This window comes from Chionomys nivalis, unplaced genomic scaffold (assembly GCF_950005125.1).
Source record: "Chionomys nivalis unplaced genomic scaffold, mChiNiv1.1 scaffold_29, whole genome shotgun sequence".
Classification (NCBI taxonomy): Eukaryota; Metazoa; Chordata; class Mammalia; order Rodentia; family Cricetidae; genus Chionomys; species Chionomys nivalis.
In genome coordinates, this window is record NW_026646888.1 from 5386966 (window position 1) to 5401056 (window position 14091).

The window sequence follows — 14091 nt, forward strand, 5'->3', positions numbered from 1 at the left end:
TTAATCAATCCAATTATAAAATGGGGCACTGAGCTGAACAGAGACTTTTCAACAAAAGAAGTTCAAATGGCCAAAAGACACTTAAAATCGTGCTCAACTTCCTTAGCAATCAGAGAAATGCAAATCAAGACAACCTTAAGATAGCATCTTACACCTGTCAGAATGGCTAAAATCAAAAACACCATTGATATTCTCTGCTGGAGAGGGTGTGGAGAAAGGGGCACTCTCATCCATTGCTGGTGGGAATACAAACTTGTGTAACCACTTTGGAAAGCAGTGTGGCGGTTTCTCAGGAAAGTCGGGTTCAACCTACCTCTCGACCCAGCAATACCACTATTGGGAATATACCCAAGAGATGCCCAAACATATAACAAAATTATATGCTCAACTATGTTCATAGCAGCATTGTTTGTAATAGCCAGAACATGGAAACAACCTAGATGTCCTTCAATGGAAGAATGGATGAAGAAAGTATGGAATATATATATATTTGAGTACTACTCAGCAGTAAAAAACAATGACTTCTTGAATTTTGCATACAAATGGACAGAAATAGAAAACACTATCCTGAGTGAGGTAAGCCAGACCCAAAAAGAGGAACATGGGATGTACTCACTCATATTTGGTTTCTAGCCATGAATAAAGGACATTGAGACTATAATTTGTGATTCTAGAGAAGCGAAATAAGAAGGTGAACCAAAAGAAAAACATATAAGCATCCCCCTGAATATTAACCTTCATCAGGCGATGAAAGAAGACGGAGACAGAGACCAACATTGGAGCACTGGACTGAAGTCTCACGATCCAAAGGAGGAGCAGAAGGAGAGTGAGCACGAGCAAGGAACTCAGGACCGCGAGGGGTGCACCCACACACTGAGGAAATGGGGATGTTCTATCGGGAACTCACCAAGGCCAGCTGGCCGGGGACTGAAAAATCATGGGACAAAACCGGTCTCGCTGAACATAATGGACAATGAGGACTACTGAGAACTGAAGAACAATGGCAAGGGGTTCTTGATCCTATTGCACGTAATGGATTTGTGGGAGCCCAGGTAGTTTGGATGCTCTCCTTATTAGACCTGGATGGAGGTGGGTGGCCCTTGCACCTCCCACAGGGGAGAGAAACCTGCTTGCTCTTTGGGCTGAGGAGGAAGGAAGACTTGATTGGGGAAGGGGGAGGGAATGGGAGGTGGTGACGGGGAAGAGGCAGAAATCTTTAATAATTAAATAAATTAATTAATAAAAACATAAAAAAATTTGATCCCTTCAACTTGTGCAAGAATCTCAGGATTAAAGATAAAAACGCACCACTCAGTTCTGAGGAGAGAGCCCCACCTGGGTCTCTGAGTCTCACTCTTTGGTCAAGGGGAATTGGTCAGCTCCAGGTTCAAAGAAATGATGTATCTTAAACATGACAGAGAGTAACTAAGAAAGACACCCATGGTTAATTCTGGTCTCTGCTTGCATGCATACACATTTCCATAAAATGTTACACTCATCTTTTTAAACAACTGTGTTTCCAATTTATATTATACACATTTCAGTGGCAGAGCTTTGACCTTAACTTTGACTGCTCTTTGGTGTTATAGGAATGGCCGGCTGCATCCTGCCACCTGTCTCCAGCTCTGGCTAGCTTTTCCAGAAATAATTTTACAGAAACTGTATTCTTTTAAATACTGCTTGACCCATTATTTCTAGCCTCTTATTAGCTAATTCTCACATCTTGATAGAGCCATTTCAAATAATCTGTGTAGCACCATGAGCTGCTGGTTTACCAGGGAGATTCTTAAGCTGCTTCTGTCTCAGAGAGGGGTGGCATGGCGTCTGTCTTACTCAGCTTCTTACTCCCAGCATTCTGTTCTGTTTACTCTGCCTATCTAACGTGCTTTCCTATCAAAAGGGCCAAGGCAGTTTCTTTATAAACCTATACAGCCCTCCTCCATCACTTTGGCCTGCCTCACACAATGACATTAGAAGAAATCTTTCTATAAGAACCCTGTCCACTATCTCATTTGGCCTTTTGAATCCTGTCTCCTCTCTTCCTAAGACATAAGGAAGCTAGGCTCAGGCATGTTACACAGTCTAACAAAGTTCCAACAGAAAGGAAGGATGGAATCAAGATCTGAATTTATTGCCAAAGTCTAAAATCTTAACCAAGGAACTAAGTGCATGACCATACTTTTCTTTCCACTGAGAATGAACCCACACTCTGAGGAGCTGAAAGGCAAATTCATACTGCATCTACCCCACATTGGTCCTTGACAGATGTGAAGAGCATTATGATGGCCCCTGATACAATGACATTTTATTCCTCTGGAGTTGACTGGCCAGTTGGCCACCTACCTTACTCAATATTTCCTTCTGTGATTGGATTTCCAGAATCCTCCATCCCTTCACATCATTGCTAAGTCACACACTTCCCAATGCCACTTTCAGATTTTACATAGACAGACTTTGCCACCAGAGTGATGGGATGAACTGTAGTATGTGTCCCATTATTTTATAAAAGAGGGGCCCTGAATAATAACCTTTCTATATTCCTGCAAAATCTAAACCAGAAAATCAGCATGTAAATGTGATATCCCTGCACCCCCACAAGGAGTTAAACTGGTGGTGTAGATTGCAGTGAACAGGATTGACATTCAAATGAAGGGGCATCTCTGCCCGACTTAAGAAAAGTCTCATGGGAAGTGAAGTAGATCTGTGGCCATACAACCTTGGAGGATTTTATGAGGTAGAAATACAGATTTCTATATGAATAGACAATATATTCATAATGATAGGATGGCTATTCTTGGTTGTCAACTTGACTACATTTAGAGTTAATAAGTATTTTAAAGACTGGGCATATTTATGGAGGGGTATTTCTTCTTAATTTCAATTTTGAAGTGGTAAGACACACTCCTAATCTGGATCTTTGAGATAGGACTCTTTGAGGTGGGAAGAGGCATTTTTGTCTGGGCCACACCATCTTCTGGCAGCTTATATAAAGGAGATGGAAGGAGGAATCTCTTTCTCTGCCTGCTTGCTCTCAAAGGCAAGGCTATTCCCTCACCAGCTTTAACACAGAATTCTTTATAATTCTGGTGTGTACCAAAGACTAGCTGACACATTCAGAGTCTCGGACTGAATACCTACTTTGCTTTTGGACATTCCTTTCATAGTGGGATTAACAAGGCCACAACCCATAAACCATTGTGTTAAAACTTTTTCTATGAGTTCTGTTACTCTAGAAAACTATGGCTAATAGAAATGTTACTGAATTAAATAATAGTAACAATAAGTAACTCATGGGCCAGGAAGTTGGCACAGTAGGCAAAACACTTGCCATGAAATTGAAAGGCACTGTGACTGAATTCTCAGAATCTACTTAAAATCAGGATGTGTACAAGTATCTGCAAGTCCAGTTCTCTTAAGACGAATTGGGAGGTGGAGACAGGAGACTCTTCAGAAGCTTGCTAGTGAAATAGCCTTGAATAAGCAACAAAAACAACAAAGACACCATATCAAACAAAATGGAAGGCAACCACTGATATGCTGGGTTGTCCTCCCCTCTCTTCAAGCCCACATGCTTACTGTGGCAATGCCCACTTGCACTCACATTCATGAATACACACACACATATATACACACACACAAAGAATGAAACAGCTTCCATATGTATGAAGGCACACATACACATCCTTAGGCGCTTCTGGGCCAAGTCTGGCAGTAAGCTACCTCTCTTTGATCTAGAGTCAACCATATCCATACTTATACACCAATTAGACCACCTGTTCTGGAAAAATCAGTAACCATCTGGTTCAATGAGATAACCTGTCTCAAATATATGGCTGTGTGTGTTTCCATGTGTGAGGATATGCATTGTCAGTCTGTCTCATATGTACCTATCTCCTAAACTCAGGTTTTTCTTGACTCCTAATATGGAAGCCCTTACTTTGTTTAATTTGTTATACCTAACGAGCACAAGGATTGCCAGGAGTTCTAAGGCAAGGCCATATTATTAGTATTAAACCAGCCCAGACCCAGAAAACAAAGACCCAGAGAGTGGAAGGAAGAACATGAGTCTAGACAGCTGTCTTGTAACCTCCACATTAAGAGATGAATAATGTAAGTTGGAAAAGCCTAAGACCAGGTCTCATTTCACCTCTCAAAAGAAGCAGATGAGATGTGAAGAGCAGGATCTTTGGGTGAATTTAATTATCCTACACTATCTGAGCCAATTGGAACTGGGAGCTCTCTGATTGATTAAAATTTAGAACCTGTTTTCTCTGCAGTTTCTGTAAGAAGAGCAATGAGCAACCAATATGCAAAGAAAAGGGGGGGGGGAACATAAATACTAATTTTTAAGATTCTTGACAGAAAGTAAGGACAATGAAATTTCCAGAAGTTTCTGAAAGAAATTGGAGTCAAAATATTGATCACAAATGAAGAGAATTGGGTAGAAGTATCCCATGTCCAGATATCTCAAATGCAATATGGGTGTTACTTTGCTGGTATTCAAATTAAGCCAGGATGTGAATGATGAGACTTTTTATTTTAATAGTCTTTTACTTTAATGTATATTAATAAAATTTTAACTCATCAAGCTCGTGTGTTTTATTATCTTACATTGACCCCAAATTAGTTTTAAGCCAAAGTAAAGAGTTGTTTAATGGTATGAGACTTCATCCAGATAATGCAGACAGCTGCTGCAGGAAAGTAAGGTACATAAAGAAAGCTAACTCAGTAAATAATTCAACTAGGCATCGCCAGTGGGTAAAACCTGCAATGATGTATTGGTTGCCAAAATAAAGGAAGCAGCCCACTTAAGAGAAAGACAGAGAGGAAGGAAGAAGAGGGAAAAGGGAACAGATCATCCATTGAGACAAAAAACCAGCAAAGGAAACAGAAGCTTCTTTGTTGACCATAATCTCCTCTTCTGTAAGGGCATTTCCATTCCTTCAAATGACAGACATTCAGACAGAACATGCAAGAGAGAAAAGTGTGAACATGGTGGTGGTGAAGGGAGAGAAAAAGCTGTCTTCTGACCTCTACATAAACAGATGCATAATGTAAGTTGGAAAAGCCTAAGACCAGGTCTCCTTTCACCTCTCAAAAGAAGCAGATGAGATGTGAAGAGCAGGATCTTTGGGTGAATTTCATTTTCCTACACTACCTGAGCCAATTGGAACTGGGAGCTCTCTGATTGATTCAAATTTAGAATCCTTTTTCTCTGTGGATTCTATTAGAAGAGCAATGAGCAACCAATATGCAAAAAATAGTGGGGACAACATAAATACTAATCTTAAATCTTTCTGACAAAAAGTAAGGACAATGAAACATCCATAAGGTTCCAAAAAAATTGGAGCCAAAATATTAATCGATCACTAATAAAGAGAATTCGGGAGAAGTATCCCATGTCCAGATATCTCAACTACAAGCTGAGTGTTCCTTTGCTGGTATTCAAATTAAGCCAGGATGTGCATGATGTTGCTTTTTATTGTTATTTCAATAGCTTTTACTTTAATGTATATTAATAAAATTTTAACACATCAAGCTTGTGTGTTTTATTATCTTACATTGACCCCAAATTAGTTTTTAAGCCAAAGTAAAGGAGGCTTTAATGATATGAGACTTCATCCAGATAATGCAGACAGCTCCTGCAGGAAAGTAGGGTACATAAAGAAAGACTACTCAGTAAATAATTAAACTAGGCATTGCCAGTTTGTAAAACCTGCAATGATGTGTCGATTGCCAAAGTAAAAGAAGCAGCCCTCTTATGAGAAAGACAGAGAGGAAGGAAGAAGAGGAAAAAGGGAAGAGATCATTTGTTGAGACCAAAAACCAGCAAAGGAAACAAAACTTCTTTGTTGACAATAATCTCCTCTTCTGTAAGGTCATCTCCATTGCTTCAAATGACAGACATTCAGACAGAACATGCATGAGAGAGAAGTGTGAACATGGTGAAGGTGAAGGGAGAGAAAAAGAAAGAAAACATTCTGGAGATTTAAAGACAGAGAGAATGAAACACCAGAGCATGAGTGTTTCTCTGGTACCTTCACAAAATCCTTATCAGGCCACCAGCATTCCAGATACTCCAAGACATCCAACACAAAATTTTCTTTTTGAACCCTATGACGTTTCCAGGGAGGATGGTGTTGTTCAAGAGTTCTCTGTCCTAAGCAAGAGAGAAAAGGGCACAAGATAGCAAGCAGGTGACAAGAGTGAGAAGGGGAGGGAGGGCGACTGAGTGAGTCACCCACCACCTGGACTCCTGTTAGGACTACAAAATATCCTCCACAGGTTTTGGTGGTTAGGCCTGTTAGTAATTAGGCCTTCCCCTGAAAGGGAACTATCATTCTTGCATGAGAGAGATGGCTCATCATTTAAGGTCACTTGCTGGTCTTCCAGAGGACAGAGTTTCAATTCCTCCCCCTAATACAAACATCTGTAACTCCAGTTATAAAACATCTGACCCTGGCCAACACAAGCACTGAATGCACATGGTGAACACACTAATGTGCAGATAAACTCACACTCATAAAAAGAAATTTAATCATTTCTATTAAAAATAGTAGTCACTCTTTTACTTCAAACAAGCAGGGAACTATATTCAAGAGCACAATCCTCTTACAGAATGGAATTATTCAGTTCTGAGGTAGCATGACTCCCAGTTTCATGAAAAACTGCCACATTGATTTCCCAAGTAGTTGCACTAGTCTGCATTCCCGACAACAAGGGATGGGTGTTTCTCTACTCTACATCCATTTCAGCATAGTCTATCATTGGTGTTTTTGATTTTAGCCATTCTGACAGTTGTAACATGGTATAGCAGAGATGTTCTGATTTGCATTTCCCTGATTGCTAAAAAGGCTAAGCATGACATTGTCTTTTGCCCATTTGAAAGTCTTCTGTTGAGAATTCTGTGTTCAGTTAAGTACCCCTTTTTAATTGTAGTAATTTAAGTGTTAATGTCTAGTTTCTGGATTTCTTTACATATTTGGAGATCAGAATTTTGATTACGGACTGGTGAAGATTTTTCACATTCAAAGGGATGCCTTTTTGTCTTAGTGACAATGTCTTTTGCATTACAGAAGCTTCTCACTTTCAGGAGGTGTCACATTTATTCCTTTTTGGTCTCATTGTCTATGCTACTCAGGTTCAACACTGGAAGTAGTCTCCTGGGTCCATGTATTGCAGATTCATTTCAACTTCTCGTCTATCAAGTTCAATGTGGTCAGATTAATATTGAGGTCTTTAATCCATTTGTAGTTACATTTTGTGCATGCTGAACAATATGGATCTATTTTTCTTCTTCTACAAGTTGACACCCATTTATGCTGTCTGTCTTCACAAGTCTTTCTCCATGCTTTAAAGGAAACAAATTCTTCCCATTACAGCTCCTGTCATGTTCACCTGCTGTATTTCTCATATAGTTCATTCTGCTCTCCCTCTTACTTCCAGGTCTGATAACGATAATGTGAATTTTTCAACTAATATACCACACACCTGATGAGCTGCCTTCTTTTCCCAACCACTCCAAAGCAGCTTCAATATATTTAACAGCCAGTAGCAGTGACACTCTTTGAGACCTTATGGAGATGTTAATAGATGGAGTTCTTAAAATGGGATGGGACCCTGGTAGCTGGAGGATTCCAGAAAGTTGGGTGGGGTGCTGCCTCACAATGAAGATAATTAAGCCACCCAATAGCTAAAATCTCATTATTCCCATTGGAAGGGGCACTGTTCAATCATCTAATCTTGCAGAAATGACTGACATTGACACAAAAATAATGCCAATTGTATTAACCAATTAGCATTTGTACATCTGCAGTTATATGGTTTGGAAGGTTATTTGGTGGCTTTTCCTCTGTGTGTGTGTGTGTGTGTGTGTGTGTGCTTGTGTGACTCTGTGTGTGATTTGACCAAAGGACAACTTCAGTGGTCATTCCTCAGCAATCATCTACCATGCTTATTTAGACAGTATCACTTACAGGGACCTAGGATATTCTGAATAGAAGATGCAGTTTGGCCAGTCAGTACCAGAATCCACAGTGTCTGCCTCTCAAGCAGTGACATTACAAGCACACACTACCACGCTGGGAAGGTTTGAATAAGGTCTCTGGAGTCTGAACTCAGGCCTGTATACACACAGCTGATTTATCACTGACAAAGAAAATCTCTTTTCAGTATGTTAGTCTTAACTTTAGACTCATATAGAAAGTGATTGCTCATTTATGAATTCACAGCACAGTGACTACAGAATTCCAATGGTGTTCAAATTAAGAAAACAATATCACAAAGTAAAACAGAGTACTGATTATAAATAAGCACTTGTATACCCCATCTGCCACATGGACCTTCCTGCCCCTTCCCTTTAGTTCTCTCTGAAACTCTCCTCCAAATCCAGGCATGGGTGGCTTTTCCTGCCTTGCCGTGGCAAACTGTTGGACACTGTATGTTCTATCTTCCTCATTTAGCTAGACCAGTCATTTTATGGCATAATGTTTTTGTTAGAGTTACCTCAACTGACCACTTTAGGCTTTGGAAAAACTCAAATGACCTTAAAACAGCCAGGGAAAACATCTTAACATTGTGTCCATTATAATGTCAGTAAAAAAATTAGAAATCAAGACCTGCATCCTGGTCAAGACTTTTTAATCACCATTCCAGTTCCATCTGAGGTTACTCACTGTCTTTTGATGCCTAGATGAATTTTTGCTTTAACTAAACTTTGGCTTTCCCTAAAGCCAGTTTGAATTGTGTTTTATCACTTGGAACTGAAAAGTCTCCTGTGAGACTAGGGGATATGATCGGCTCTGGAGAATGAAGCCAGCTCATGCATCCCTTTATGTCCTAGGGGAGCTGTTAAAGAGACACTGACATTTCTACCAGCTTGAGTTTCAAGTGCAAGGATAAGTATCCTATAGCAAATCAAGGCTGTCCCTGACTCACAACCCTGTTGTATGTTTCTCAGTGTCGCTGTTTCCGTGTTTCCTCTCTTCCTGCAGTTGCTTAGATTTCTGCTCCTTACCATCATCCATGTATATCTATCACTCCCTTCTCTCAGAAAATTGAAAAAGAAATTGCCATGATCAACATCACAGCACTATCATCCACTGCCGAAGATGCACGGAAATCATCTGTCGGGGGAAATAACTCTTCATCTCCTGATCTGGGAAGGGCTAGACTTCACACTAATGTGGGGAGACAGTCTTTCAGAAGTGTATTTCTATGAGTGTTCAACTGAATGATACCACAATAGATGGCTGGGTAAGATAAGTAGAAAGAAGATTGTATGTCCTTTGAAAGCAACAAAGAAGCTGACAAATACCATGGATCACAATTATTACAAATGCATATGGGACCCAGTTTTCAAGAATGCAGAATCTGGGCTTTTTAAGCCGAAGGAAACAGAGAAATCAGTGACATTTACCCTAAGATCTCTCCTTGTCTCCGGAGCTAGAGTGCTCTTAAACATTGTCATCTTACGTTCACAGGAATGCCTATAGTGTAGACAGTACCCAATGGGTGCAGCTGGAGATTTTTAATATCTTGTCACAGTTGGACCTGCTTGGCATACTGTGTGAGATCTGAGTCTAGGTTCAGCAAATGTTAAATCCTTCTACTAAGAGTAGTTTGTCAAGCAGAATTAAGGTCAATAATTTAATACCAGTGTTGTCAGAGGCTTTGGTTAACAGAAAGATCTTGATCAAAATCTTATGGGCAAAACACAGGGAGAGAGTGGATGGTGGGAACTTTAAAAGGTTATGACTTAATACTGGGAAATAACAGATATGAAAATTGACAAGCACATAGAGAGATTGTAGATAGATAAAAAGTTATATAGATGGAAAATAGATAGAGAATAGATAGATTAATGGACAGAAAGAATTATATAAATGGACATTGATCAACATACAGATATATACAGATAGATAGATTGATAAGTCAATAGAATAATATAGAAACATAGAGGAAACATGTACAGAGGAATAATTATACATATCTTAGAGATACAGAGATAAATACATAGAAAGACTAATAGATACATAGATACACCTAATAGATTGAAAGTGTGATAAATAGAGGTTAACATAGGTAGATAAGTAGATAGATGGATAGATATATGACTGATAGAGTAACAAATATACACATATGTGACAGATAAATTATAGAGTGATGGTAAATAATAATTGATCATCCAAATATAAATGATTAATAGATATGTGGTGGTTTGAATAAAAATGATACTCTATCAGCCTATGGGGAGTGACATTATTGGGAGGTGTGGCCTTGTTGGAGAAAGAGTGTCACCAGAGATACTCTTTGATGTCTGAAGCTCAACATAGGTCCAGTGTCTTATTCTTCCTTCCTGCTCCCCAAGGGTCTGGATGTAGATCTCTTCCCTTCTCCTGTGCCATGTCTCCCTGAAGTCTGGTATAATTCTGCCATGATGTTAATGGTCAGAACCCAATTAAATGCTTTCCTTTATAAGACTGATGGTGGTCATGTTATCTCTTCACAGCAGTAGAAACCATAACTAAGAAAAGATAAATAGAAAGATAGATAGAGAGAGAGACTGGTGTTAGATATTTGGTAAACAAATGAGGAATAAATGGATAGATGGAAGGATGGATGGATAGATGAATAATGAGAGAGATGATATTAATAGATTAAAAGAAATATAATTAATACATTATTGAAAGTCTCATGCCTTCTAGGACCCAGGAAAAGACAGAGAAGATTCCTTCACCTGCCTAGTTCTTGATATCCTGAATGAGTAATGTGCCTCCAATGCACAATACTACTAACAGTAGCTGTAAGTAACTTCCTGACACATTGATTATAACTTCTCAGAATAAAGATTCAAACTTACTCTATACACACACACTGAGCCCTGTTTAGATTGTGTCTTTCACAGTCTAGCAGGTGATTTAGCAATAAAACCATATCGGGATACTGAGGAATGAGAGCAACAGCTTTTCCACTAGAAAAGTGAGTCTTAAAATGGAAAGGAGATGCAATGGGAACTCTAAGCATGAAGTAGATCAGGGAGAACAAGTGAGAAAACTCATGTGCTGACCTATAGGTGTTCACGTGTATGCAGTAGTGAGTGTACGTGTGTTTATATAAAAGGCTTTTCCTGATGTTAGTTCTCTGAAAGGCCACAGATGCAAACATCAGACTCATTCAGTATTCATCATTCCAAGTGCTGGGGTTTAACTTCTGATATCATTCCCCGAAGAAGAAGATAACAGCACTCCATGGAGAAATGGTGGATTGATAGGCAGAGGGAAGCAGAAGGCAGAAGCCTAAAATATCTCATGCATCCAGGGAGTAACTAAGTTCTCAAACATCACAAATGTCAAAGGAAAACATGAGATGGCATGAAGGCTTGTTGGTTGCTGACCAGGGACAATTTAACATCGCAGAAAATAATAATAGCTGCCATTTTAAATCTTTGGAAGAAAATGTTTCTTAATCCCAACTGCTTTTATTAAAAAAACAGTGGAGGAGAAAACTGGGTCCTTGGGGTGGCATTCCAACTCATAAACACAAAGGAATCATGAAATTAAAACCCCACCACCTGGCAGCCACCATATATGCCTTAATTGGCTCAGGTAAGAATTGTTAATGGATTCTGCCGGTGACTCGAAGTCTAAGAAAATGGCTATTTGCAAAGTGTCAGCATCTTGATGCAGAAGAAACAACTTTGAAATGAAGCAACTGCAGCTCATCGTGATGATCAAAGATACCATCACTTGTGAAGAAACAGCCTGGATATTTAAAAGGACCCATTGGAAGTACAAACAGAACTTGGAACAAGGACATGAAATAATACCAGCCAGAGGTTGTTCAACAAAGAGAAAATGAACTGTATAAGCATGTCACAGTCTGAACACAAAGTGTGGGAATATGCTATGGAATAGGGACAGGTCACATACAGTGTCTTAGACTAAGGCCTCAGTTGGAAAACAGTAATTTGGCTGCAATGAACACAATCAGACAAATAATAAAATGATTAGAAAGCATGGAGTTGAAGTAATCATTTGTAGAAATCTCTCTTTGTACAATTGAGAACCCCAGTGAATCCCTGTGGATAAGTTTTCAGGATAAAATCACAACAGAAAAACAACAACAATAATAAAAGTAACATCAATAACAATAGTAATAATAGTAATAATAATAATAATGTCATTTGTTTGTCTTGAGAAAGAACACTAACCATTGTGGGAATTCTGGAGAAGAAATTTGAGAAAGGAATTTTTTCAGAATCATAAAAGCAATCAAAAGACCAACAGAGCACAGCAAGGAGAAATAATCAATCAGGACTTGAGGTTGAAGTGCCTGATGAATATAAGTAAACACAGATAATGCTTTCTTAAATATTAGATAAGCAGCAGTTAATATGACAAGTGACATCTGTCATTTATTGAAATTTGATCTAAGAGGAAGTGATGAGGCATGTAAGCCATCATGCAGGCAATAAAGAAGGAAGGGCAGAGATGAGAATTGGGGGCTTCTGAGTCCTTGCTTGAATATGACACCTTCCTCCTCCTCATATGCCAGGATGCACCATGCCCCAGCAAAGAATCACCACTTTTGGCTCCTAGTGTTTCCAGTGGGTTTCTGTCACTTGCTGCTCATCACAGTTTGCTTTACCTTTAAACTAGCTATTAACCTTGAGTCATATGGAAAGATGGAACGGTGGCTATCTGAATGGAATAAGTGAATGTCTATCGGGCTATTACTGCTAATTGATACAGAACAGTTATACCACTGTGGGTGTTACCTTAGTGCATCCAGAAGCAAGTGGGCCTAGGCAGTATAAGATATTGCCTGGAAAGCACATCCTCCATGGCAGCTTCAACTGTCAGTAGTCTATAAGTAAAGTGATAGGGAATAATGCACTTCCTTGATTTCAGATTCAGCTGTCAGTACCTCCCCAATAAATGTCTGGGCCTCTTCTGGCAGTGGTTTTTTCTTTCTTTTTTTTCTTTTTAGGACGATCTCATTTTACATACCCGAGTTAAATCAATCCGCTGTCCTTCCACTCCTGCCAACTTCTCCCTTCCCCATCTTCCATCCACTACTCCAATAAGAACTCAGTGTTTGATAAGGCCAGGAAAACATATCTGATGGCAGTTTCAATTGCTAATAGCTCCCCAATAAGAGCTAAGGCCTAGAGCACCTGTCCTCGATGGCCACTTCAACGGGAAAAAGTTCTTCGCTTGGGCATAAGGCCACATATGTTGCCAACAACTTCAAAAGAAACAGGAGGGCTGGAAGAGCATCAAACTCATGATAGCTTCATTTGCCAGCTGTCCCAAGTAAGCATATGACCTAAAAGATACTTTCCTAAGACAGAATTGCCAGTCTTACTACCATTAGCTCATAAGTAAGGGAGAAAACCTGGAGAGTTACCCACAGTAACTCCTCCTGTCAGCAACCCTTCAGTAAGAAAAAAATCATGGAAGTGTACCACACTCTTTGAATCTTTTTCTCCCAGTAGCTCCCCTGGTTGACGAGAGTCTGTTGCTTTGCACAAGAGGCAGAATGGGCTCTCCTAAGTGTTTCTGGTACCACAAAGTCACACCACACATGGTCCAGCCTCTCAAAGGCCATTGGCCAAAGGAGTTTCCACATCACCTCCCCTTTTACCTAATAAGAATGTTCAAAACCAATACAGGACTACATATAATAAGAACAGATATCAAGTATAAAAGTTAGATTTATAGCCAGTATAGGCAATATTTTTTCTCATTTTTTTTATTCTTTTTTAATTAAAATTCCCAACTGCCCCCCGTTTCCCATTTCCCTCCCTCTCCTCCCATATATTGCCCCCTCCCCCTGCTATCCTCCCCCTATCTCCACTCCTCTTGTCCTCCCCCCAGTCAATTCACCCTCCCTCTCGATACTGAAGAGAAGTCAAAATTCCCTGCCCTACAGGAAGACCAAGGTCCTCCCACTTCTATCTAGGTCCAAGAAGGTGAGCATCCAAACAGGCTAAGCTCCCACAAAGCCAGTTCATGTATTAGGATTGAAACCTAGTGCCATTTTCCTTGGCTTCTCATCAGCCTTCATTGTCCGCCATGTTCAGAGAGT